General features: G+C 41.2%; 45 non-coding genes and 1 pseudogene across 45 annotated transcripts; all 46 read right to left on the bottom strand.

Moving 5' to 3' along the window:
* Nucleotides 1-52: 52 nt before the first annotated feature.
* On the bottom strand, nucleotides 53-171 carry LOC143699973 (5S ribosomal RNA). The gene has a single exon (XR_013188877.1). It is a non-coding gene; the product is annotated as a 5S ribosomal RNA (ribosomal RNA).
* A 163-nt stretch (nucleotides 172-334) lies between these two features.
* On the bottom strand, nucleotides 335-453 carry LOC143700138 (5S ribosomal RNA). The gene has a single exon (XR_013189036.1). It is a non-coding gene; the product is annotated as a 5S ribosomal RNA (ribosomal RNA).
* Nucleotides 454-615: 162 nt separating this feature from the next.
* Nucleotides 616-734, bottom strand: LOC143700136 (5S ribosomal RNA). Its single transcript, XR_013189034.1, has one exon. It is a non-coding gene; the product is annotated as a 5S ribosomal RNA (ribosomal RNA).
* Nucleotides 735-1,097: 363 nt separating this feature from the next.
* LOC143700135 (5S ribosomal RNA) lies at nucleotides 1,098-1,216 on the bottom strand. The gene has a single exon (XR_013189033.1). It is a non-coding gene; the product is annotated as a 5S ribosomal RNA (ribosomal RNA).
* Nucleotides 1,217-1,579: 363 nt separating this feature from the next.
* Nucleotides 1,580-1,698, bottom strand: LOC143700134 (5S ribosomal RNA). Its single transcript, XR_013189032.1, has one exon. It is a non-coding gene; the product is annotated as a 5S ribosomal RNA (ribosomal RNA).
* Nucleotides 1,699-2,070: 372 nt separating this feature from the next.
* Nucleotides 2,071-2,189, bottom strand: LOC143700133 (5S ribosomal RNA). The gene has a single exon (XR_013189031.1). It is a non-coding gene; the product is annotated as a 5S ribosomal RNA (ribosomal RNA).
* Nucleotides 2,190-2,351: 162 nt separating this feature from the next.
* LOC143700131 (5S ribosomal RNA) lies at nucleotides 2,352-2,470 on the bottom strand. Its single transcript, XR_013189030.1, has one exon. It is a non-coding gene; the product is annotated as a 5S ribosomal RNA (ribosomal RNA).
* Nucleotides 2,471-2,633: 163 nt separating this feature from the next.
* Nucleotides 2,634-2,752, bottom strand: LOC143699972 (5S ribosomal RNA). The gene has a single exon (XR_013188876.1). It is a non-coding gene; the product is annotated as a 5S ribosomal RNA (ribosomal RNA).
* A 163-nt stretch (nucleotides 2,753-2,915) lies between these two features.
* LOC143700130 (5S ribosomal RNA) lies at nucleotides 2,916-3,034 on the bottom strand. The gene has a single exon (XR_013189029.1). It is a non-coding gene; the product is annotated as a 5S ribosomal RNA (ribosomal RNA).
* A 162-nt stretch (nucleotides 3,035-3,196) lies between these two features.
* On the bottom strand, nucleotides 3,197-3,315 carry LOC143700129 (5S ribosomal RNA). Its single transcript, XR_013189028.1, has one exon. It is a non-coding gene; the product is annotated as a 5S ribosomal RNA (ribosomal RNA).
* Nucleotides 3,316-3,686: 371 nt separating this feature from the next.
* On the bottom strand, nucleotides 3,687-3,805 carry LOC143700128 (5S ribosomal RNA). The gene has a single exon (XR_013189027.1). It is a non-coding gene; the product is annotated as a 5S ribosomal RNA (ribosomal RNA).
* Nucleotides 3,806-4,177: 372 nt separating this feature from the next.
* Nucleotides 4,178-4,296, bottom strand: LOC143700127 (5S ribosomal RNA). The gene has a single exon (XR_013189026.1). It is a non-coding gene; the product is annotated as a 5S ribosomal RNA (ribosomal RNA).
* Nucleotides 4,297-4,660: 364 nt separating this feature from the next.
* On the bottom strand, nucleotides 4,661-4,779 carry LOC143700126 (5S ribosomal RNA). The gene has a single exon (XR_013189025.1). It is a non-coding gene; the product is annotated as a 5S ribosomal RNA (ribosomal RNA).
* A 162-nt stretch (nucleotides 4,780-4,941) lies between these two features.
* Nucleotides 4,942-5,060, bottom strand: LOC143700124 (5S ribosomal RNA). The gene has a single exon (XR_013189023.1). It is a non-coding gene; the product is annotated as a 5S ribosomal RNA (ribosomal RNA).
* Nucleotides 5,061-5,223: 163 nt separating this feature from the next.
* Nucleotides 5,224-5,342, bottom strand: LOC143699971 (5S ribosomal RNA). Its single transcript, XR_013188875.1, has one exon. It is a non-coding gene; the product is annotated as a 5S ribosomal RNA (ribosomal RNA).
* A 163-nt stretch (nucleotides 5,343-5,505) lies between these two features.
* Nucleotides 5,506-5,624, bottom strand: LOC143700123 (5S ribosomal RNA). Its single transcript, XR_013189022.1, has one exon. It is a non-coding gene; the product is annotated as a 5S ribosomal RNA (ribosomal RNA).
* A 162-nt stretch (nucleotides 5,625-5,786) lies between these two features.
* On the bottom strand, nucleotides 5,787-5,905 carry LOC143700122 (5S ribosomal RNA). The gene has a single exon (XR_013189021.1). It is a non-coding gene; the product is annotated as a 5S ribosomal RNA (ribosomal RNA).
* Nucleotides 5,906-6,266: 361 nt separating this feature from the next.
* LOC143700121 (5S ribosomal RNA) lies at nucleotides 6,267-6,385 on the bottom strand. The gene has a single exon (XR_013189020.1). It is a non-coding gene; the product is annotated as a 5S ribosomal RNA (ribosomal RNA).
* Nucleotides 6,386-6,767: 382 nt separating this feature from the next.
* LOC143700120 (5S ribosomal RNA) lies at nucleotides 6,768-6,886 on the bottom strand. Its single transcript, XR_013189019.1, has one exon. It is a non-coding gene; the product is annotated as a 5S ribosomal RNA (ribosomal RNA).
* A 370-nt stretch (nucleotides 6,887-7,256) lies between these two features.
* On the bottom strand, nucleotides 7,257-7,375 carry LOC143700119 (5S ribosomal RNA). Its single transcript, XR_013189018.1, has one exon. It is a non-coding gene; the product is annotated as a 5S ribosomal RNA (ribosomal RNA).
* A 161-nt stretch (nucleotides 7,376-7,536) lies between these two features.
* LOC143700118 (5S ribosomal RNA) lies at nucleotides 7,537-7,655 on the bottom strand. The gene has a single exon (XR_013189017.1). It is a non-coding gene; the product is annotated as a 5S ribosomal RNA (ribosomal RNA).
* A 162-nt stretch (nucleotides 7,656-7,817) lies between these two features.
* LOC143699970 (5S ribosomal RNA) lies at nucleotides 7,818-7,936 on the bottom strand. The gene has a single exon (XR_013188874.1). It is a non-coding gene; the product is annotated as a 5S ribosomal RNA (ribosomal RNA).
* Nucleotides 7,937-8,098: 162 nt separating this feature from the next.
* LOC143700117 (5S ribosomal RNA) lies at nucleotides 8,099-8,217 on the bottom strand. Its single transcript, XR_013189016.1, has one exon. It is a non-coding gene; the product is annotated as a 5S ribosomal RNA (ribosomal RNA).
* A 162-nt stretch (nucleotides 8,218-8,379) lies between these two features.
* On the bottom strand, nucleotides 8,380-8,498 carry LOC143700107 (5S ribosomal RNA). Its single transcript, XR_013189008.1, has one exon. It is a non-coding gene; the product is annotated as a 5S ribosomal RNA (ribosomal RNA).
* A 160-nt stretch (nucleotides 8,499-8,658) lies between these two features.
* On the bottom strand, nucleotides 8,659-8,783 carry LOC143700114 (5S ribosomal RNA; annotated as a pseudogene).
* Nucleotides 8,784-9,154: 371 nt separating this feature from the next.
* LOC143700095 (5S ribosomal RNA) lies at nucleotides 9,155-9,273 on the bottom strand. The gene has a single exon (XR_013188997.1). It is a non-coding gene; the product is annotated as a 5S ribosomal RNA (ribosomal RNA).
* Nucleotides 9,274-9,644: 371 nt separating this feature from the next.
* On the bottom strand, nucleotides 9,645-9,763 carry LOC143700083 (5S ribosomal RNA). Its single transcript, XR_013188985.1, has one exon. It is a non-coding gene; the product is annotated as a 5S ribosomal RNA (ribosomal RNA).
* A 364-nt stretch (nucleotides 9,764-10,127) lies between these two features.
* Nucleotides 10,128-10,246, bottom strand: LOC143700072 (5S ribosomal RNA). The gene has a single exon (XR_013188974.1). It is a non-coding gene; the product is annotated as a 5S ribosomal RNA (ribosomal RNA).
* A 161-nt stretch (nucleotides 10,247-10,407) lies between these two features.
* On the bottom strand, nucleotides 10,408-10,526 carry LOC143700081 (5S ribosomal RNA). The gene has a single exon (XR_013188983.1). It is a non-coding gene; the product is annotated as a 5S ribosomal RNA (ribosomal RNA).
* Nucleotides 10,527-10,688: 162 nt separating this feature from the next.
* On the bottom strand, nucleotides 10,689-10,807 carry LOC143700061 (5S ribosomal RNA). The gene has a single exon (XR_013188963.1). It is a non-coding gene; the product is annotated as a 5S ribosomal RNA (ribosomal RNA).
* Nucleotides 10,808-11,179: 372 nt separating this feature from the next.
* On the bottom strand, nucleotides 11,180-11,298 carry LOC143700049 (5S ribosomal RNA). The gene has a single exon (XR_013188952.1). It is a non-coding gene; the product is annotated as a 5S ribosomal RNA (ribosomal RNA).
* Nucleotides 11,299-11,458: 160 nt separating this feature from the next.
* On the bottom strand, nucleotides 11,459-11,577 carry LOC143700080 (5S ribosomal RNA). Its single transcript, XR_013188982.1, has one exon. It is a non-coding gene; the product is annotated as a 5S ribosomal RNA (ribosomal RNA).
* Nucleotides 11,578-11,739: 162 nt separating this feature from the next.
* Nucleotides 11,740-11,858, bottom strand: LOC143700037 (5S ribosomal RNA). Its single transcript, XR_013188941.1, has one exon. It is a non-coding gene; the product is annotated as a 5S ribosomal RNA (ribosomal RNA).
* A 371-nt stretch (nucleotides 11,859-12,229) lies between these two features.
* On the bottom strand, nucleotides 12,230-12,348 carry LOC143700026 (5S ribosomal RNA). Its single transcript, XR_013188930.1, has one exon. It is a non-coding gene; the product is annotated as a 5S ribosomal RNA (ribosomal RNA).
* Nucleotides 12,349-12,510: 162 nt separating this feature from the next.
* LOC143700014 (5S ribosomal RNA) lies at nucleotides 12,511-12,629 on the bottom strand. The gene has a single exon (XR_013188919.1). It is a non-coding gene; the product is annotated as a 5S ribosomal RNA (ribosomal RNA).
* A 163-nt stretch (nucleotides 12,630-12,792) lies between these two features.
* LOC143699969 (5S ribosomal RNA) lies at nucleotides 12,793-12,911 on the bottom strand. The gene has a single exon (XR_013188873.1). It is a non-coding gene; the product is annotated as a 5S ribosomal RNA (ribosomal RNA).
* A 163-nt stretch (nucleotides 12,912-13,074) lies between these two features.
* On the bottom strand, nucleotides 13,075-13,193 carry LOC143700002 (5S ribosomal RNA). The gene has a single exon (XR_013188908.1). It is a non-coding gene; the product is annotated as a 5S ribosomal RNA (ribosomal RNA).
* A 162-nt stretch (nucleotides 13,194-13,355) lies between these two features.
* On the bottom strand, nucleotides 13,356-13,474 carry LOC143699991 (5S ribosomal RNA). The gene has a single exon (XR_013188895.1). It is a non-coding gene; the product is annotated as a 5S ribosomal RNA (ribosomal RNA).
* Nucleotides 13,475-13,846: 372 nt separating this feature from the next.
* On the bottom strand, nucleotides 13,847-13,965 carry LOC143699980 (5S ribosomal RNA). The gene has a single exon (XR_013188884.1). It is a non-coding gene; the product is annotated as a 5S ribosomal RNA (ribosomal RNA).
* A 363-nt stretch (nucleotides 13,966-14,328) lies between these two features.
* Nucleotides 14,329-14,447, bottom strand: LOC143699968 (5S ribosomal RNA). The gene has a single exon (XR_013188872.1). It is a non-coding gene; the product is annotated as a 5S ribosomal RNA (ribosomal RNA).
* A 374-nt stretch (nucleotides 14,448-14,821) lies between these two features.
* LOC143699957 (5S ribosomal RNA) lies at nucleotides 14,822-14,940 on the bottom strand. Its single transcript, XR_013188861.1, has one exon. It is a non-coding gene; the product is annotated as a 5S ribosomal RNA (ribosomal RNA).
* Nucleotides 14,941-15,312: 372 nt separating this feature from the next.
* LOC143699945 (5S ribosomal RNA) lies at nucleotides 15,313-15,431 on the bottom strand. Its single transcript, XR_013188850.1, has one exon. It is a non-coding gene; the product is annotated as a 5S ribosomal RNA (ribosomal RNA).
* Nucleotides 15,432-15,593: 162 nt separating this feature from the next.
* On the bottom strand, nucleotides 15,594-15,712 carry LOC143699933 (5S ribosomal RNA). The gene has a single exon (XR_013188837.1). It is a non-coding gene; the product is annotated as a 5S ribosomal RNA (ribosomal RNA).
* A 163-nt stretch (nucleotides 15,713-15,875) lies between these two features.
* Nucleotides 15,876-15,994, bottom strand: LOC143699967 (5S ribosomal RNA). Its single transcript, XR_013188871.1, has one exon. It is a non-coding gene; the product is annotated as a 5S ribosomal RNA (ribosomal RNA).
* Nucleotides 15,995-16,157: 163 nt separating this feature from the next.
* LOC143699921 (5S ribosomal RNA) lies at nucleotides 16,158-16,276 on the bottom strand. Its single transcript, XR_013188826.1, has one exon. It is a non-coding gene; the product is annotated as a 5S ribosomal RNA (ribosomal RNA).
* A 162-nt stretch (nucleotides 16,277-16,438) lies between these two features.
* Nucleotides 16,439-16,557, bottom strand: LOC143699909 (5S ribosomal RNA). Its single transcript, XR_013188815.1, has one exon. It is a non-coding gene; the product is annotated as a 5S ribosomal RNA (ribosomal RNA).
* Between the last annotated feature and the right edge of the window lie 195 nt (nucleotides 16,558-16,752).

The following is a 16,752-nucleotide window of genomic DNA, read 5'->3' as shown; positions in this document are numbered from 1 at the left end:
AGACTTTTTAAGGCTTTTTGAAGCTCAGGCACTCTTTTTTTTTTTTTTTAAAAGCTTACAGCACCTGGTATTCCCAGGCGGGCTCCCATCCAAGTACTAACCAGGCCCGACCCTGCTTAGCTTCCGAGATCAGACGAGATCGGGCGTGCCCAAGGTGGTATGGCCGTAAGCGAATACTGCTGCCAAAATTGGGCTATTTAAAAGGTTAGACCATTAGTGAAGAAAACTAAGAACAACTTTTGAAAAAACTCAAACTCTTTCATGCTTTCTGAAGAATCTCAGAGACTTTTTAAGGCTTTTTGAAGCTCAGGCACTCTTTTTTTTTTTTTTTAAAAGCTTACAGCACCTGGTATTCCCAGGCGGTCTCCCATCCAAGTACTAACCAGGCCCGACCCTGCTTAGCTTCCGAGATCAGACGAGATCGGGCGTGCCCAAGGTGGTATGGCCGTAAGCGAATACTGCTGCCAAAATTGGGCTATTTAAAAGGTTAGACCATTAGTGAAGAAAACTAAGAACAACTTTTGAAAAAACTCAAACTCTTTCATGCTTTCTGAAGAATCTCAGAGACTTTTTAAGGCTTTTTGAAGCTCAGGCACTCTTTTTTTTTTTTTTAAAAGCTTACAGCACCTGGTATTCCCAGGCGGTCTCCCATCCAAGTACTAACCAGGCCCGACCCTGCTTAGCTTCCGAGATCAGACGAGATCGGGCGTGCCCAAGGTGGTATGGCCGTAAGCTAAAACTGCTGCCAAAATTGGGCTATTTAAAAGGTTAGACCATTAGTGAAGAAAACTAAGAACAACTTTTGAAAAAACTCAAGCTCTTTCATGCTTTCTGAAGAATCTCAGAGACTTTTTAAGGCTTTTTGAAGAAGCTCAGGGACTCTTTTTTTTTTTTCTTAAAAAAGCTTACAACACCTAGTATTCCCATGCGGCCTCCCATCCAAGTACTAACCAGGCCTTATTTAAAAGCTTAGACCATTAGTGAAGAAGACTAAGAAGAACTTTTGAAAAAACTCAAACTCTTTCATGCTTTCTGAAGAATCTCAGAGACTTTTTAAGGCTTTTTGAAGCTCAGGCACTCTTTTTTTTTTTTTTAAAAGCTTACAGCACCTGGTATTCCCAGGCGGTCTCCCATCCAAGTACTAACCAGGCCCGACCCTGCTTAGCTTCCGAGATCAGACGAGATCGGGCGTGCCCAAGGTGGTATGGCCGTAAGCTAAAACTGCTGCCAAAATTGGGCTATTTAAAAGGTTAGACCATTAGTGAAGAAAACTAAGAACAACTTTTGAAAAAACTCAAGCTCTTTCATGCTTTCTGAAGAATCTCAGAGACTTTTTAAGGCTTTTTGAAGAAGCTCAGGGACTCTTTTTTTTTTTTCTTAAAAAAGCTTACAACACCTAGTATTCCCATGCGGCCTCCCATCCAAGTACTAACCAGGCCTTATTTAAAAGCTTAGACCATTAGTGAAGAAGACTAAGAAGAACTTTTGAAAAAACTCAAACTCTTTCATGCTTTCTGAAGAATCTCAGAGACTTTTTAAGGCTTTTTGAAGCTCAGGCACTCTTTTTTTTTTTTTTAAAAGCTTACAGCACCTGGTATTCCCAGGCGGTCTCCCATCCAAGTACTAACCAGGCCCGACCCTGCTTAGCTTCCGAGATCAGACGAGATCGGGCGTGCCCAAGGTGGTATGGCCGTAAGCTAAAACTGCTGCCAAAATTGGGCTATTTAAAAGGTTAGACCATTAGTGAAGAAAACTAAGAACAACTTTTGAAAAAACTCAAGCTCTTTCATGCTTTCTGAAGAATCTCAGAGACTTTTTAAGGCTTTTTGAAGAAGCTCAGGGACTCTTTTTTTTTTTTCTTAAAAAAGCTTACAACACCTAGTATTCCCATGCGGCCTCCCATCCAAGTACTAACCAGGCCTTATTTAAAAGCTTAGACCATTAGTGAAGAAGACTAAGAAGAACTTTTGAAAAAACTCAAACTCTTTCATGCTTTCTGAAGAATCTCAGAGACTTTTTAAGGCTTTTTGAAGCTCAGGCACTCTTTTTTTTTTTTTTTTTTTTTTTAAAAGCTTACAGCACCTGGTATTCCCAGGCGGTCTCCCATCCAAGTACTAACCAGGCCCGACCCTGCTTAGCTTCCGAGATCAGACGAGATCGGGCGTGCCCAAGGTGGTATGGCCGTAAGCGAATACTGCTGCCAAAATTGGGCTATTTAAAAGGTTAGACCATTAGTGAAGAAAACTAAGAACAACTTTTGAAAAAACTCAAACTCTTTCATGCTTTCTGAAGAATCTCAGAGACTTTTTAAGGCTTTTTGAAGCTCAGGCACTCTTTTTTTTTTTTTTAAAAGCTTACAGCACCTGGTATTCCCAGGCGGTCTCCCATCCAAGTACTAACCAGGCCCGACCCTGCTTAGCTTCCGAGATCAGACGAGATCGGGCGTGCCCAAGGTGGTATGGCCGTAAGCGAATACTGCTGCCAAAATTGGGCTATTTAAAAGGTTAGACCATTAGTGAAGAAAACTAAGAACAACTTTTGAAAAAACTCAAACTCTTTCATGCTTTCTGAAGAATCTCAGAGACTTTTTAAGGCTTTTTGAAGCTCAGGCACTCTTTTTTTTTTTTTTTAAAAGCTTACAGCACCTGGTATTCCCAGGCGGGCTCCCATCCAAGTACTAACCAGGCCCGACCCTGCTTAGCTTCCGAGATCAGACGAGATCGGGCGTGCCCAAGGTGGTATGGCCGTAAGCGAATACTGCTGCCAAAATTGGGCTATTTAAAAGGTTAGACCATTAGTGAAGAAAACTAAGAACAACTTTTGAAAAAACTCAAACTCTTTCATGCTTTCTGAAGAATCTCAGAGACTTTTTAAGGCTTTTTGAAGCTCAGGCACTCTTTTTTTTTTTTTTTAAAAGCTTACAGCACCTGGTATTCCCAGGCGGTCTCCCATCCAAGTACTAACCAGGCCCGACCCTGCTTAGCTTCCGAGATCAGACGAGATCGGGCGTGCCCAAGGTGGTATGGCCGTAAGCGAATACTGCTGCCAAAATTGGGCTATTTAAAAGGTTAGACCATTAGTGAAGAAAACTAAGAACAACTTTTGAAAAAACTCAAACTCTTTCATGCTTTCTGAAGAATCTCAGAGACTTTTTAAGGCTTTTTGAAGCTCAGGCACTCTTTTTTTTTTTTTTAAAAGCTTACAGCACCTGGTATTCCCAGGCGGTCTCCCATCCAAGTACTAACCAGGCCCGACCCTGCTTAGCTTCCGAGATCAGACGAGATCGGGCGTGCCCAAGGTGGTATGGCCGTAAGCTAAAACTGCTGCCAAAATTGGGCTATTTAAAAGGTTAGACCATTAGTGAAGAAAACTAAGAACAACTTTTGAAAAAACTCAAGCTCTTTCATGCTTTCTGAAGAATCTCAGAGACTTTTTAAGGCTTTTTGAAGAAGCTCAGGGACTCTTTTTTTTTTTTCTTAAAAAAGCTTACAACACCTAGTATTCCCATGCGGCCTCCCATCCAAGTACTAACCAGGCCTTATTTAAAAGCTTAGACCATTAGTGAAGAAGACTAAGAAGAACTTTTGAAAAAACTCAAACTCTTTCATGCTTTCTGAAGAATCTCAGAGACTTTTTAAGGCTTTTTGAAGCTCAGGCACTCTTTTTTTTTTTTTTTTTTTTTTAAAAGCTTACAGCACCTGGTATTCCCAGGCGGTCTCCCATCCAAGTACTAACCAGGCCCGACCCTGCTTAGCTTCCGAGATCAGACGAGATCGGGCGTGCCCAAGGTGGTATGGCCGTAAGCTAAAACTGCTGCCAAAATTGGGCTATTTAAAAGGTTAGACCATTAGTGAAGAAAACTAAGAACAACTTTTGAAAAAACTCAAGCTCTTTCATGCTTTCTGAAGAATCTCAGAGACTTTTTAAGGCTTTTTGAAGAAGCTCAGGGACTCTTTTTTTTTTTTCTTAAAAAAGCTTACAACACCTAGTATTCCCATGCGGCCTCCCATCCAAGTACTAACCAGGCCTTATTTAAAAGCTTAGACCATTAGTGAAGAAGACTAAGAAGAACTTTTGAAAAAACTCAAACTCTTTCATGCTTTCTGAAGAATCTCAGAGACTTTTTAAGGCTTTTTGAAGCTCAGGCACTCTTTTTTTTTTTTTTTTTTTTTTTAAAAGCTTACAGCACCTGGTATTCCCAGGCGGTCTCCCATCCAAGTACTAACCAGGCCCGACCCTGCTTAGCTTCCGAGATCAGACGAGATCGGGCGTGCCCAAGGTGGTATGGCCGTAAGCGAATACTGCTGCCAAAATTGGGCTATTTAAAAGGTTAGACCATTAGTGAAGAAAACTAAGAACAACTTTTGAAAAAACTCAAGCTCTTTCATGCTTTCTGAAGAATCTCAGAGACTTTTTAAGGCTTTTTGAAGAAGCTCAGGGACTCTTTTTTTTTTTTCTTAAAAAAGCTTACAACACCTAGTATTCCCATGCGGCCTCCCATCCAAGTACTAACCAGGCCTTATTTAAAAGCTTAGACCATTAGTGAAGAAGACTAAGAAGAACTTTTGAAAAAACTCAAACTCTTTCATGCTTTCTGAAGAATCTCAGAGACTTTTTAAGGCTTTTTGAAGCTCAGGCACTCTTTTTTTTTTTTTTTAAAAGCTTACAGCACCTGGTATTCCCAGGCGGTCTCCCATCCAAGTACTAACCAGGCCCGACCCTGCTTAGCTTCCGAGATCAGACGAGATCGGGCGTGCCCAAGGTGGTATGGCCGTAAGCGAATACTGCTGCCAAAATTGGGCTATTTAAAAGGTTAGACCATTAGTGAAGAAAACTAAGAACAACTTTTGAAAAAACTCAAACTCTTTCATGCTTTCTGAAGAATCTCAGAGACTTTTTAAGGCTTTTTGAAGCTCAGGCACTCTTTTTTTTTTTTTTAAAAGCTTACAGCACCTGGTATTCCCAGGCGGTCTCCCATCCAAGTACTAACCAGGCCCGACCCTGCTTAGCTTCCGAGATCAGACGAGATCGGGCGTGCCCAAGGTGGTATGGCCGTAAGCGAATACTGCTGCCAAAATTGGGCTATTTAAAAGGTTAGACCATTAGTGAAGAAAACTAAGAACAACTTTTGAAAAAACTCAAACTCTTTCATGCTTTCTGAAGAATCTCAGAGACTTTTTAAGGCTTTTTGAAGCTCAGGCACTCTTTTTTTTTTTTTTTAAAAGCTTACAGCACCTGGTATTCCCAGGCGGGCTCCCATCCAAGTACTAACCAGGCCCGACCCTGCTTAGCTTCCGAGATCAGACGAGATCGGGCGTGCCCAAGGTGGTATGGCCGTAAGCGAATACTGCTGCCAAAATTGGGCTATTTAAAAGGTTAGACCATTAGTGAAGAAAACTAAGAACAACTTTTGAAAAAACTCAAACTCTTTCATGCTTTCTGAAGAATCTCAGAGACTTTTTAAGGCTTTTTGAAGCTCAGGCACTCTTTTTTTTTTTTTTTAAAAGCTTACAGCACCTGGTATTCCCAGGCGGTCTCCCATCCAAGTACTAACCAGGCCCGACCCTGCTTAGCTTCCGAGATCAGACGAGATCGGGCGTGCCCAAGGTGGTATGGCCGTAAGCGAATACTGCTGCCAAAATTGGGCTATTTAAAAGGTTAGACCATTAGTGAAGAAAACTAAGAACAACTTTTGAAAAAACTCAAACTCTTTCATGCTTTCTGAAGAATCTCAGAGACTTTTTAAGGCTTTTTGAAGCTCAGGCACTCTTTTTTTTTTTTTTAAAAGCTTACAGCACCTGGTATTCCCAGGCGGTCTCCCATCCAAGTACTAACCAGGCCCGACCCTGCTTAGCTTCCGAGATCAGACGAGATCGGGCGTGCCCAAGGTGGTATGGCCGTAAGCTAAAACTGCTGCCAAAATTGGGCTATTTAAAAGGTTAGACCATTAGTGAAGAAAACTAAGAACAACTTTTGAAAAAACTCAAGCTCTTTCATGCTTTCTGAAGAATCTCAGAGACTTTTTAAGGCTTTTTGAAGAAGCTCAGGGACTCTTTTTTTTTTTTCTTAAAAAAGCTTACAACACCTAGCGGCCTCCCATCCAAGTACTAACCAGGCCTTATTTAAAAGCTTAGACCATTAGTGAAGAAGACTAAGAAGAACTTTTGAAAAAACTCAAACTCTTTCATGCTTTCTGAAGAATCTCAGAGACTTTTTAAGGCTTTTTGAAGCTCAGGCACTCTTTTTTTTTTTTTTTTTTTTTTAAAAGCTTACAGCACCTGGTATTCCCAGGCGGTCTCCCATCCAAGTACTAACCAGGCCCGACCCTGCTTAGCTTCCGAGATCAGACGAGATCGGGCGTGCCCAAGGTGGTATGGCCGTAAGCTAAAACTGCTGCCAAAATGCTGCCAAAATTGGGCTATTTAAAAGGTTAGACCATTAGTGAAGAAAACTAAGAACAACTTTTGAAAAAACTCAAGCTCTTTCATGCTTTCTGAAGAATCTCAGAGACTTTTTAAGGCTTTTTGAAGAAGCTCAGGGACTCTTTTTTTTTTTTCTTAAAAAAGCTTACAACACCTAGTATTCCCATGCGGCCTCCCATCCAAGTACTAACCAGGCCTTATTTAAAAGCTTAGACCATTAGTGAAGAAGACTAAGAAGAACTTTTGAAAAAACTCAAACTCTTTCATGCTTTCTGAAGAATCTCAGAGACTTTTTAAGGCTTTTTGAAGCTCAGGCACTCTTTTTTTTTTTTTTTTTTTTTTAAAAGCTTACAGCACCTGGTATTCCCAGGCGGTCTCCCATCCAAGTACTAACCAGGCCCGACCCTGCTTAGCTTCCGAGATCAGACGAGATCGGGCGTGCCCAAGGTGGTATGGCCGTAAGCGAATACTGCTGCCAAAATTGGGCTATTTAAAAGGTTAGACCATTAGTGAAGAAAACTAAGAACAACTTTTGAAAAAACTCAAGCTCTTTCATGCTTTCTGAAGAATCTCAGAGACTTTTTAAGGCTTTTTGAAGAAGCTCAGGGACTCTTTTTTTTTTTTCTTAAAAAAGCTTACAACACCTAGTATTCCCATGCGGCCTCCCATCCAAGTACTAACCAGGCCTTATTTAAAAGCTTAGACCATTAGTGAAGAAGACTAAGAAGAACTTTTGAAAAAACTCAAACTCTTTCATGCTTTCTGAAGAATCTCAGAGACTTTTTAAGGCTTTTTGAAGCTCAGGCACTCTTTTTTTTTTTTTTTTTTTTTTAAAGCTTACAGCACCTGGTATTCCCAGGCGGTCTCCCATCCAAGTACTAACCAGGCCCGACCCTGCTTAGCTTCCGAGATCAGACGAGATCGGGCGTGCCCAAGGTGGTATGGCCGTAAGCGAATACTGCTGCCAAAATTGGGCTATTTAAAAGGTTAGACCATTAGTGAAGAAAACTAAGAACAACTTTTGAAAAAACTCAAACTCTTTCATGCTTTCTGAAGAATCTCAGAGACTTTTTAAGGCTTTTTGAAGCTCAGGCACTCTTTTTTTTTTTTTAAAAGCTTACAGCACCTGGTATTCCCAGGCGGTCTCCCATCCAAGTACTAACCAGGCCCGACCCTGCTTAGCTTCCGAGATCAGACGAGATCGGGCGTGCCCAAGGTGGTATGGCCGTAAGCGAATACTGCTGCCAAAATTGGGCTATTTAAAAGGTTAGACCATTAGTGAAGAAAACTAAGAACAACTTTTGAAAAAACTCAAACTCTTTCATGCTTTCTGAAGAATCTCAGAGACTTTTTAAGGCTTTTTGAAGCTCAGGCACTCTTTTTTTTTTTTTTAAAAGCTTACAGCACCTGGTATTCCCAGGCGGGCTCCCATCCAAGTACTAACCAGGCCCGACCCTGCTTAGCTTCCGAGATCAGACGAGATCGGGCGTGCCCAAGGTGGTATGGCCGTAAGCGAATACTGCTGCCAAAATTGGGCTATTTAAAAGGTTAGACCATTAGTGAAGAAAACTAAGAACAACTTTTGAAAAAACTCAAACTCTTTCATGCTTTCTGAAGAATCTCAGAGACTTTTTAAGGCTTTTTGAAGCTCAGGCACTCTTTTTTTTTTTTTTAAAAGCTTACAGCACCTGGTATTCCCAGGCGGTCTCCCATCCAAGTACTAACCAGGCCCGACCCTGCTTAGCTTCCGAGATCAGACGAGATCGGGCGTGCCCAAGGTGGTATGGCCGTAAGCGAATACTGCTGCCAAAATTGGGCTATTTAAAAGGTTAGACCATTAGTGAAGAAAACTAAGAACAACTTTTGAAAAAACTCAAACTCTTTCATGCTTTCTGAAGAATCTCAGAGACTTTTTAAGGCTTTTTGAAGCTCAGGCACTCTTTTTTTTTTTTTTAAAAGCTTACAGCACCTGGTATTCCCAGGCGGTCTCCCATCCAAGTACTAACCAGGCCCGACCCTGCTTAGCTTCCGAGATCAGACGAGATCGGGCGTGCCCAAGGTGGTATGGCCGTAAGCGAATACTGCTGCCAAAATTGGGCTATTTAAAAGGTAGACCATTAGTGAAGAAAACTAAGAACAACTTTTGAAAAAACTCAAACTCTTTCATGCTTTCTGAAGAATCTCAGAGACTTTTTAAGGCTTTTTGAAGCTCAGGCACTCTTTTTTTTTTTTTAAAAGCTTACAGCACCTGGTATTCCCAGGCGGTCTCCCACTCCCATCCAAGTACTAACCAGGCCCGACCCTGCTTAGCTTCCGAGATCAGACGAGATCGGGCGTGCCCAAGGTGGTATGGCCGTAAGCTAAAACTGCTGCCAAAATTGGGCTATTTAAAAGGTTAGACCATTAGTGAAGAAAACTAAGAACAACTTTTGAAAAAACTCAAGCTCTTTCATGCTTTCTGAAGAATCTCAGAGACTTTTTAAGGCTTTTTGAAGAAGCTCAGGGACTCTTTTTTTTTTTTCTTAAAAAAGCTTACAACACCTAGTATTCCCATGCGGCCTCCCATCCAAGTACTAACCAGGCCTTATTTAAAAGCTTAGACCATTAGTGAAGAAGACTAAGAAGAACTTTTGAAAAAACTCAAACTCTTTCATGCTTTCTGAAGAATCTCAGAGACTTTTTAAGGCTTTTTGAAGCTCAGGCACTCTTTTTTTTTTTTTTTTTTTTTTAAAAGCTTACAGCACCTGGTATTCCCAGGCGGTCTCCCATCCAAGTACTAACCAGGCCCGACCCTGCTTAGCTTCCGAGATCAGACGAGATCGGGCGTGCCCAAGGTGGTATGGCCGTAAGCTAAAACTGCTGCCAAAATTGGGCTATTTAAAAGGTTAGACCATTAGTGAAGAAAACTAAGAACAACTTTTGAAAAAACTCAAGCTCTTTCATGCTTTCTGAAGAATCTCAGAGACTTTTTAAGGCTTTTTGAAGAAGCTCAGGGACTCTTTTTTTTTTTTCTTAAAAAAGCTTACAACACCTAGTATTCCCATGCGGCCTCCCATCCAAGTACTAACCAGGCCTTATTTAAAAGCTTAGACCATTAGTGAAGAAGACTAAGAAGAACTTTTGAAAAAACTCAAACTCTTTCATGCTTTCTGAAGAATCTCAGAGACTTTTTAAGGCTTTTTGAAGCTCAGGCACTCTTTTTTTTTTTTTTTTTTTTTTTAAAGCTTACAGCACCTGGTATTCCCAGGCGGTCTCCCATCCAAGTACTAACCAGGCCCGACCCTGCTTAGCTTCCGAGATCAGACGAGATCGGGCGTGCCCAAGGTGGTATGGCCGTAAGCTAAAACTGCTGCCAAAATTGGGCTATTTAAAAGGTTAGACCATTAGTGAAGAAAACTAAGAACAACTTTTGAAAAAACTCAAGCTCTTTCATGCTTTCTGAAGAATCTCAGAGACTTTTTAAGGCTTTTTGAAGAAGCTCAGGGACTCTTTTTTTTTTTTTCTTAAAAAAGCTTACAACACCTAGTATTCCCATGCGGCCTCCCATCCAAGTACTAACCAGGCCTTATTTAAAAGCTTAGACCATTAGTGAAGAAGACTAAGAAGAACTTTTGAAAAAACTCAAACTCTTTCATGCTTTCTGAAGAATCTCAGAGACTTTTTAAGGCTTTTTGAAGCTCAGGCACTCTTTTTTTTTTTTTTAAAAGCTTACAGCACCTGGTATTCCCAGGCGGTCTCCCATCCAAGTACTAACCAGGCCCGACCCTGCTTAGCTTCCGAGATCAGACGAGATCGGGCGTGCCCAAGGTGGTATGGCCGTAAGCGAATACTGCTGCCAAAATTGGGCTATTTAAAAGGTTAGACCATTAGTGAAGAAAACTAAGAACAACTTTTGAAAAAACTCAAACTCTTTCATGCTTTCTGAAGAATCTCAGAGACTTTTTAAGGCTTTTTGAAGCTCAGGCACTCTTTTTTTTTTTTTAAAAGCTTACATTACCTGGTATTCCCAGGCGGTCTCCCATCCAAGTACTAACCAGGCCCGACCCTGCTTAGCTTCCGAGATCAGACGAGATCGGGCGTGCCCAAGGTGGTATGGCCGTAAGCGAATACTGCTGCCAAAATTGGGCTATTTAAAAGGTTAGACCATTAGTGAAGAAAACTAAGAACAACTTTTGAAAAAACTCAAACTCTTTCATGCTTTCTGAAGAATCTCAGAGACTTTTTAAGGCTTTTTGAAGCTCAGGCACTCTTTTTTTTTTTTTTAAAAGCTTACAGCACCTGGTATTCCCAGGCGGTCTCCCATCCAAGTACTAACCAGGCCCGACCCTGCTTAGCTTCCGAGATCAGACGAGATCGGGCGTGCCCAAGGTGGTATGGCCGTAAGCTAAAACTGCTGCCAAAATTGGGCTATTTAAAAGGTTAGACCATTAGTGAAGAAAACTAAGAACAACTTTTGAAAAAACTCAAGCTCTTTCATGCTTTCTGAAGAATCTCAGAGACTTTTTAAGGCTTTTTGAAGAAGCTCAGGGACTCTTTTTTTTTTTTCTTAAAAAAGCTTACAACACCTAGTATTCCCATGCGGCCTCCCATCCAAGTACTAACCAGGCCTTATTTAAAAGCTTAGACCATTAGTGAAGAAGACTAAGAAGAACTTTTGAAAAAACTCAAACTCTTTCATGCTTTCTGAAGAATCTCAGAGACTTTTTAAGGCTTTTTGAAGCTCAGGCACTCTTTTTTTTTTTTTTTTTTTTTTTAAAAGCTTACAGCACCTGGTATTCCCAGGCGGTCTCCCATCCAAGTACTAACCAGGCCCGACCCTGCTTAGCTTCCGAGATCAGACGAGATCGGGCGTGCCCAAGGTGGTATGGCCGTAAGCGAATACTGCGCCAAAATTGGGCTATTTAAAAGGTTAGACCATTAGTGAAGAAAACTAAGAACAACTTTTGAAAAAACTCAAACTCTTTCATGCTTTCTGAAGAATCTCAGAGACTTTTTAAGGCTTTTTGAAGCTCAGGCACTCTTTTTTTTTTTTTAAAAGCTTACATTACCTGGTATTCCCAGGCGGTCTCCCATCCAAGTACTAACCAGGCCCGACCCTGCTTAGCTTCCGAGATCAGACGAGATCGGGCGTGCCCAAGGTGGTATGGCCGTAAGCGAATACTGCTGCCAAAATTGGGCTATTTAAAAGGTTAGACCATTAGTGAAGAAAACTAAGAACAACTTTTGAAAAAACTCAAACTCTTTCATGCTTTCTGAAGAATCTCAGAGACTTTTTAAGGCTTTTTGAAGCTCAGGCACTCTTTTTTTTTTTTTTAAAAGCTTACAGCACCTGGTATTCCCAGGCGGTCTCCCATCCAAGTACTAACCAGGCCCGACCCTGCTTAGCTTCCGAGATCAGACGAGATCGGGCGTGCCCAAGGTGGTATGGCCGTAAGCTAAAACTGCTGCCAAAATTGGGCTATTTAAAAGGTTAGACCATTAGTGAAGAAAACTAAGAACAACTTTTGAAAAAACTCAAGCTCTTTCATGCTTTCTGAAGAATCTCAGAGACTTTTTAAGGCTTTTTGAAGAAGCTCAGGGACTCTTTTTTTTTTTTCTTAAAAAAGCTTACAACACCTAGTATTCCCATGCGGCCTCCCATCCAAGTACTAACCAGGCCTTATTTAAAAGCTTAGACCATTAGTGAAGAAGACTAAGAAGAACTTTTGAAAAAACTCAAACTCTTTCATGCTTTCTGAAGAATCTCAGAGACTTTTTAAGGCTTTTTGAAGCTCAGGCACTCTTTTTTTTTTTTTTTTTTTTTTAAAAGCTTACAGCACCTGGTATTCCCAGGCGGTCTCCCATCCAAGTACTAACCAGGCCCGACCCTGCTTAGCTTCCGAGATCAGACGAGATCGGGCGTGCCCAAGGTGGTATGGCCGTAAGCGAATACTGCTGCCAAAATTGGGCTATTTAAAAGGTTAGACCATTAGTGAAGAAAACTAAGAACAACTTTTGAAAAAACTCAAACTCTTTCATGCTTTCTGAAGAATCTCAGAGACTTTTTAAGGCTTTTTGAAGCTCAGGCACTCTTTTTTTTTTTTTTAAAAGCTTACAGCACCTGGTATTCCCAGGCGGTCTCCCATCCAAGTACTAACCAGGCCCGACCCTGCTTAGCTTCCGAGATCAGACGAGATCGGGCGTGCCCAAGGTGGTATGGCCGTAAGCGAATACTGCTGCCAAAATTGGGCTATTTAAAAGGTTAGACCATTAGTGAAGAAAACTAAGAACAACTTTTGAAAAAACTCAAACTCTTTCATGCTTTCTGAAGAATCTCAGAGACTTTTTAAGGCTTTTTGAAGCTCAGGCACTCTTTTTTTTTTTTTTTAAAAGCTTACAGCACCTGGTATTCCCAGGCGGGCTCCCATCCAAGTACTAACCAGGCCCGACCCTGCTTAGCTTCCGAGATCAGACGAGATCGGGCGTGCCCAAGGTGGTATGGCCGTAAGCGAATACTGCTGCCAAAATTGGGCTATTTAAAAGGTTAGACCATTAGTGAAGAAAACTAAGAACAACTTTTGAAAAAACTCAAACTCTTTCATGCTTTCTGAAGAATCTCAGAGACTTTTTAAGGCTTTTTGAAGCTCAGGCACTCTTTTTTTTTTTTTTTAAAAGCTTACAGCACCTGGTATTCCCAGGCGGTCTCCCATCCAAGTACTAACCAGGCCCGACCCTGCTTAGCTTCCGAGATCAGACGAGATCGGGCGTGCCCAAGGTGGTATGGCCGTAAGCGAATACTGCTGCCAAAATTGGGCTATTTAAAAGGTTAGACCATTAGTGAAGAAAACTAAGAACAACTTTTGAAAAAACTCAAACTCTTTCATGCTTTCTGAAGAATCTCAGAGACTTTTTAAGGCTTTTTGAAGCTCAGGCACTCTTTTTTTTTTTTTTAAAAGCTTACAGCACCTGGTATTCCCAGGCGGTCTCCCATCCAAGTACTAACCAGGCCCGACCCTGCTTAGCTTCCGAGATCAGACGAGATCGGGCGTGCCCAAGGTGGTATGGCCGTAAGCTAAAACTGCTGCCAAAATTGGGCTATTTAAAAGGTTAGACCATTAGTGAAGAAAACTAAGAACAACTTTTGAAAAAACTCAAGCTCTTTCATGCTTTCTGAAGAATCTCAGAGACTTTTTAATGCTTTTTGAAGAAGCTCAGGGACTCTTTTTTTTTTTTCTTAAAAAAGCTTACAACACCTAGTATTCCCATGCGGCCTCCCATCCAAGTACTAACCAGGCCTTATTTAAAAGCTTAGACCATTAGTGAAGAAGACTAAGAAGAACTTTTGAAAAAACTCAAACTCTTTCATGCTTTCTGAAGAATCTCAGAGACTTTTTAAGGCTTTTTGAAGCTCAGGCACTCTTTTTTTTTTTTTTTTTTTTTTTAAAAGCTTACAGCACCTGGTATTCCCAGGCGGTCTCCCATCCAAGTACTAACCAGGCCCGACCCTGCTTAGCTTCCGAGATCAGACGAGATCGGGCGTGCCCAAGGTGGTATGGCCGTAAGCTAAAACTGCTGCCAAAATTGGGCTATTTAAAAGGTTAGACCATTAGTGAAGAAAACTAAGAACAACTTTTGAAAAAACTCAAGCTCTTTCATGCTTTCTGAAGAATCTCAGAGACTTTTTAAGGCTTTTTGAAGAAGCTCAGGGACTCTTTTTTTTTTTTCTTAAAAAAGCTTACAACACCTAGTATTCCCATGCGGCCTCCCATCCAAGTACTAACCAGGCCTTATTTAAAAGCTTAGACCATTAGTGAAGAAGACTAAGAAGAACTTTTGAAAAAACTCAAACTCTTTCATGCTTTCTGAAGAATCTCAGAGACTTTTTAAGGCTTTTTGAAGCTCAGGCACTCTTTTTTTTTTTTTTAAAAGCTTACAGCACCTGGTATTCCCAGGCGGTCTCCCATCCAAGTACTAACCAGGCCCGACCCTGCTTAGCTTCCGAGATCAGACGAGATCGGGCGTGCCCAAGGTGGTATGGCCGTAAGCTAAAACTGCTGCCAAAATTGGGCTATTTAAAAGGTTAGACCATTAGTGAAGAAAACTAAGAACAACTTTTGAAAAAACTCAAGCTCTTTCATGCTTTCTGAAGAATCTCAGAGACTTTTTAAGGCTTTTTGAAGAAGCTCAGGGACTCTTTTTTTTTTTTCTTAAAAAAGCTTACAACACCTAGTATTCCCATGCGGCCTCCCATCCAAGTACTAACCAGGCCTTATTTAAAAGCTTAGACCATTAGTGAAGAAGACTAAGAAGAACTTTTGAAAAAACTCAAACTCTTTCATGCTTTCTGAAGAATCTCAGAGACTTTTTAAGGCTTTTTGAAGCTCAGGCACTCTTTTTTTTTTTTTTTTTTTTTTTTTAAAAGCTTACAGCACCTGGTATTCCCAGGCGGTCTCCCATCCAAGTACTAACCAGGCCCGACCCTGCTTAGCTTCCGAGATCAGACGAGATCGGGCGTGCCCAAGGTGGTATGGCCGTAAGCTAAAACTGCTGCCAAAATTGGGCTATTTAAAAGGTTAGACCATTAGTGAAGAAAACTAAGAACAACTTTTGAAAAAACTCAAGCTCTTTCATGCTTTCTGAAGAATCTCAGAGACTTTTTAAGGCTTTTTGAAGAAGCTCAGGGACTCTTTTTTTTTTTTCTTAAAAAAGCTTACAACACCTAGTATTCCCATGCGGCCTCCCATCCAAGTACTAACCAGGCCTTATTTAAAAGCTTAGACCATTAGTGAAGAAGACTAAGAAGAACTTTTGAAAAAACTCAAACTCTTTCATGCTTTCTGAAGAATCTCAGAGACTTTTTAAGGCTTTTTGAAGCTCAGGCACTCTTTTTTTTTTTTTTTTTTTTTTTAAAAGCTTACAGCACCTGGTATTCCCAGGCGGTCTCCCATCCAAGTACTAACCAGGCCCGACCCTGCTTAGCTTCCGAGATCAGACGAGATCGGGCGTGCCCAAGGTGGTATGGCCGTAAGCGAATACTGCTGCCAAAATTGGGCTATTTAAAAGGTTAGACCATTAGTGAAGAAAACTAAGAACAACTTTTGAAAAAACTCAAACTCTTTCATGCTTTCTGAAGAATCTCAGAGACTTTTTAAGGCTTTTTGAAGCTCAGGCACTCTTTTTTTTTTTTTTAAAAGCTTACAGCACCTGGTATTCCCAGGCGGTCTCCCATCCAAGTACTAACCAGGCCCGACCCTGCTTAGCTTCCGAGATCAGACGAGATCGGGCGTGCCCAAGGTGGTATGGCCGTAAGCGAATACTGCTGCCAAAATTGGGCTATTTAAAAGGTTAGACCATTAGTGAAGAAAACTAAGAACAACTTTTGAAAAAACTCAAACTCTTTCATGCTTTCTGAAGAATCTCAGAGACTTTTTAAGGCTTTTTGAAGCTCAGGCACTCTTTTTTTTTTTTTTTAAAAGCTTACAGCACCTGGTATTCCCAGGCGGGCTCCCATCCAAGTACTAACCAGGCCCGACCCTGCTTAGCTTCCGAGATCAGACGAGATCGGGCGTGCCCAAGGTGGTATGGCCGTAAGCGAATACTGCTGCCAAAATTGGGCTATTTAAAAGGTTAGACCATTAGTGAAGAAAACTAAGAACAACTTTTGAAAAAACTCAAACTCTTTCATGCTTTCTGAAGAATCTCAGAGACTTTTTAAGGCTTTTTGAAGCTCAGGCACTCTTTTTTTTTTTTTTTAAAAGCTTACAGCACCTGGTATTCCCAGGCGGTCTCCCATCCAAGTACTAACCAGGCCCGACCCTGCTTAGCTTCCGAGATCAGACGAGATCGGGCGTGCCCAAGGTGGTATGGCCGTAAGCGAATACTGCTGCCAAAATTGGGCTATTTAAAAGGTTAGACCATTAGTGAAGAAAACTAAGAACAACTTTTGAAAAAACTCAAACTCTTTCATGCTTTCTGAAGAATCTCAGAGACTTTTTAAGGCTTTTTGAAGCTCAGGCACTCTTTTTTTTTTTTTTAAAAGCTTACAGCACCTGGTATTCCCAGGCGGTCTCCCATCCAAGTACTAACCAGGCCCGACCCTGCTTAGCTTCCGAGATCAGACGAGATCGGGCGTGCCCAAGGTGGTATGGCCGTAAGCTAAAACTGCTGCCAAAATTGGGCTATTTAAAAGGTTAGACCATTAGTGAAGAAAACTAAGAACAACTTTTGAAAAAACTCAAGCTCTTTCATGCTTTCTGAAGAATCTCAGAGACTTTTTAAGGCTTTTTGAAGAAGCTCAGGGACTCTTTTTTTTTTTTCTTAAAAAAGCTTACAACACCTAGTATTCCCATGC

The sequence above is a fragment of the Siphateles boraxobius genome, unplaced genomic scaffold, assembly GCF_051911475.1.
Source record: "Siphateles boraxobius isolate OS27281-9 unplaced genomic scaffold, OSU_SipBor_1 317, whole genome shotgun sequence".
In the NCBI taxonomy this organism is placed as follows: domain Eukaryota; kingdom Metazoa; phylum Chordata; class Actinopteri; order Cypriniformes; family Leuciscidae; genus Siphateles; species Siphateles boraxobius.
The sequence above is the reverse complement of the archived record's forward strand: the minus strand, read 5'-3'. Positions and strand labels throughout refer to the sequence as shown.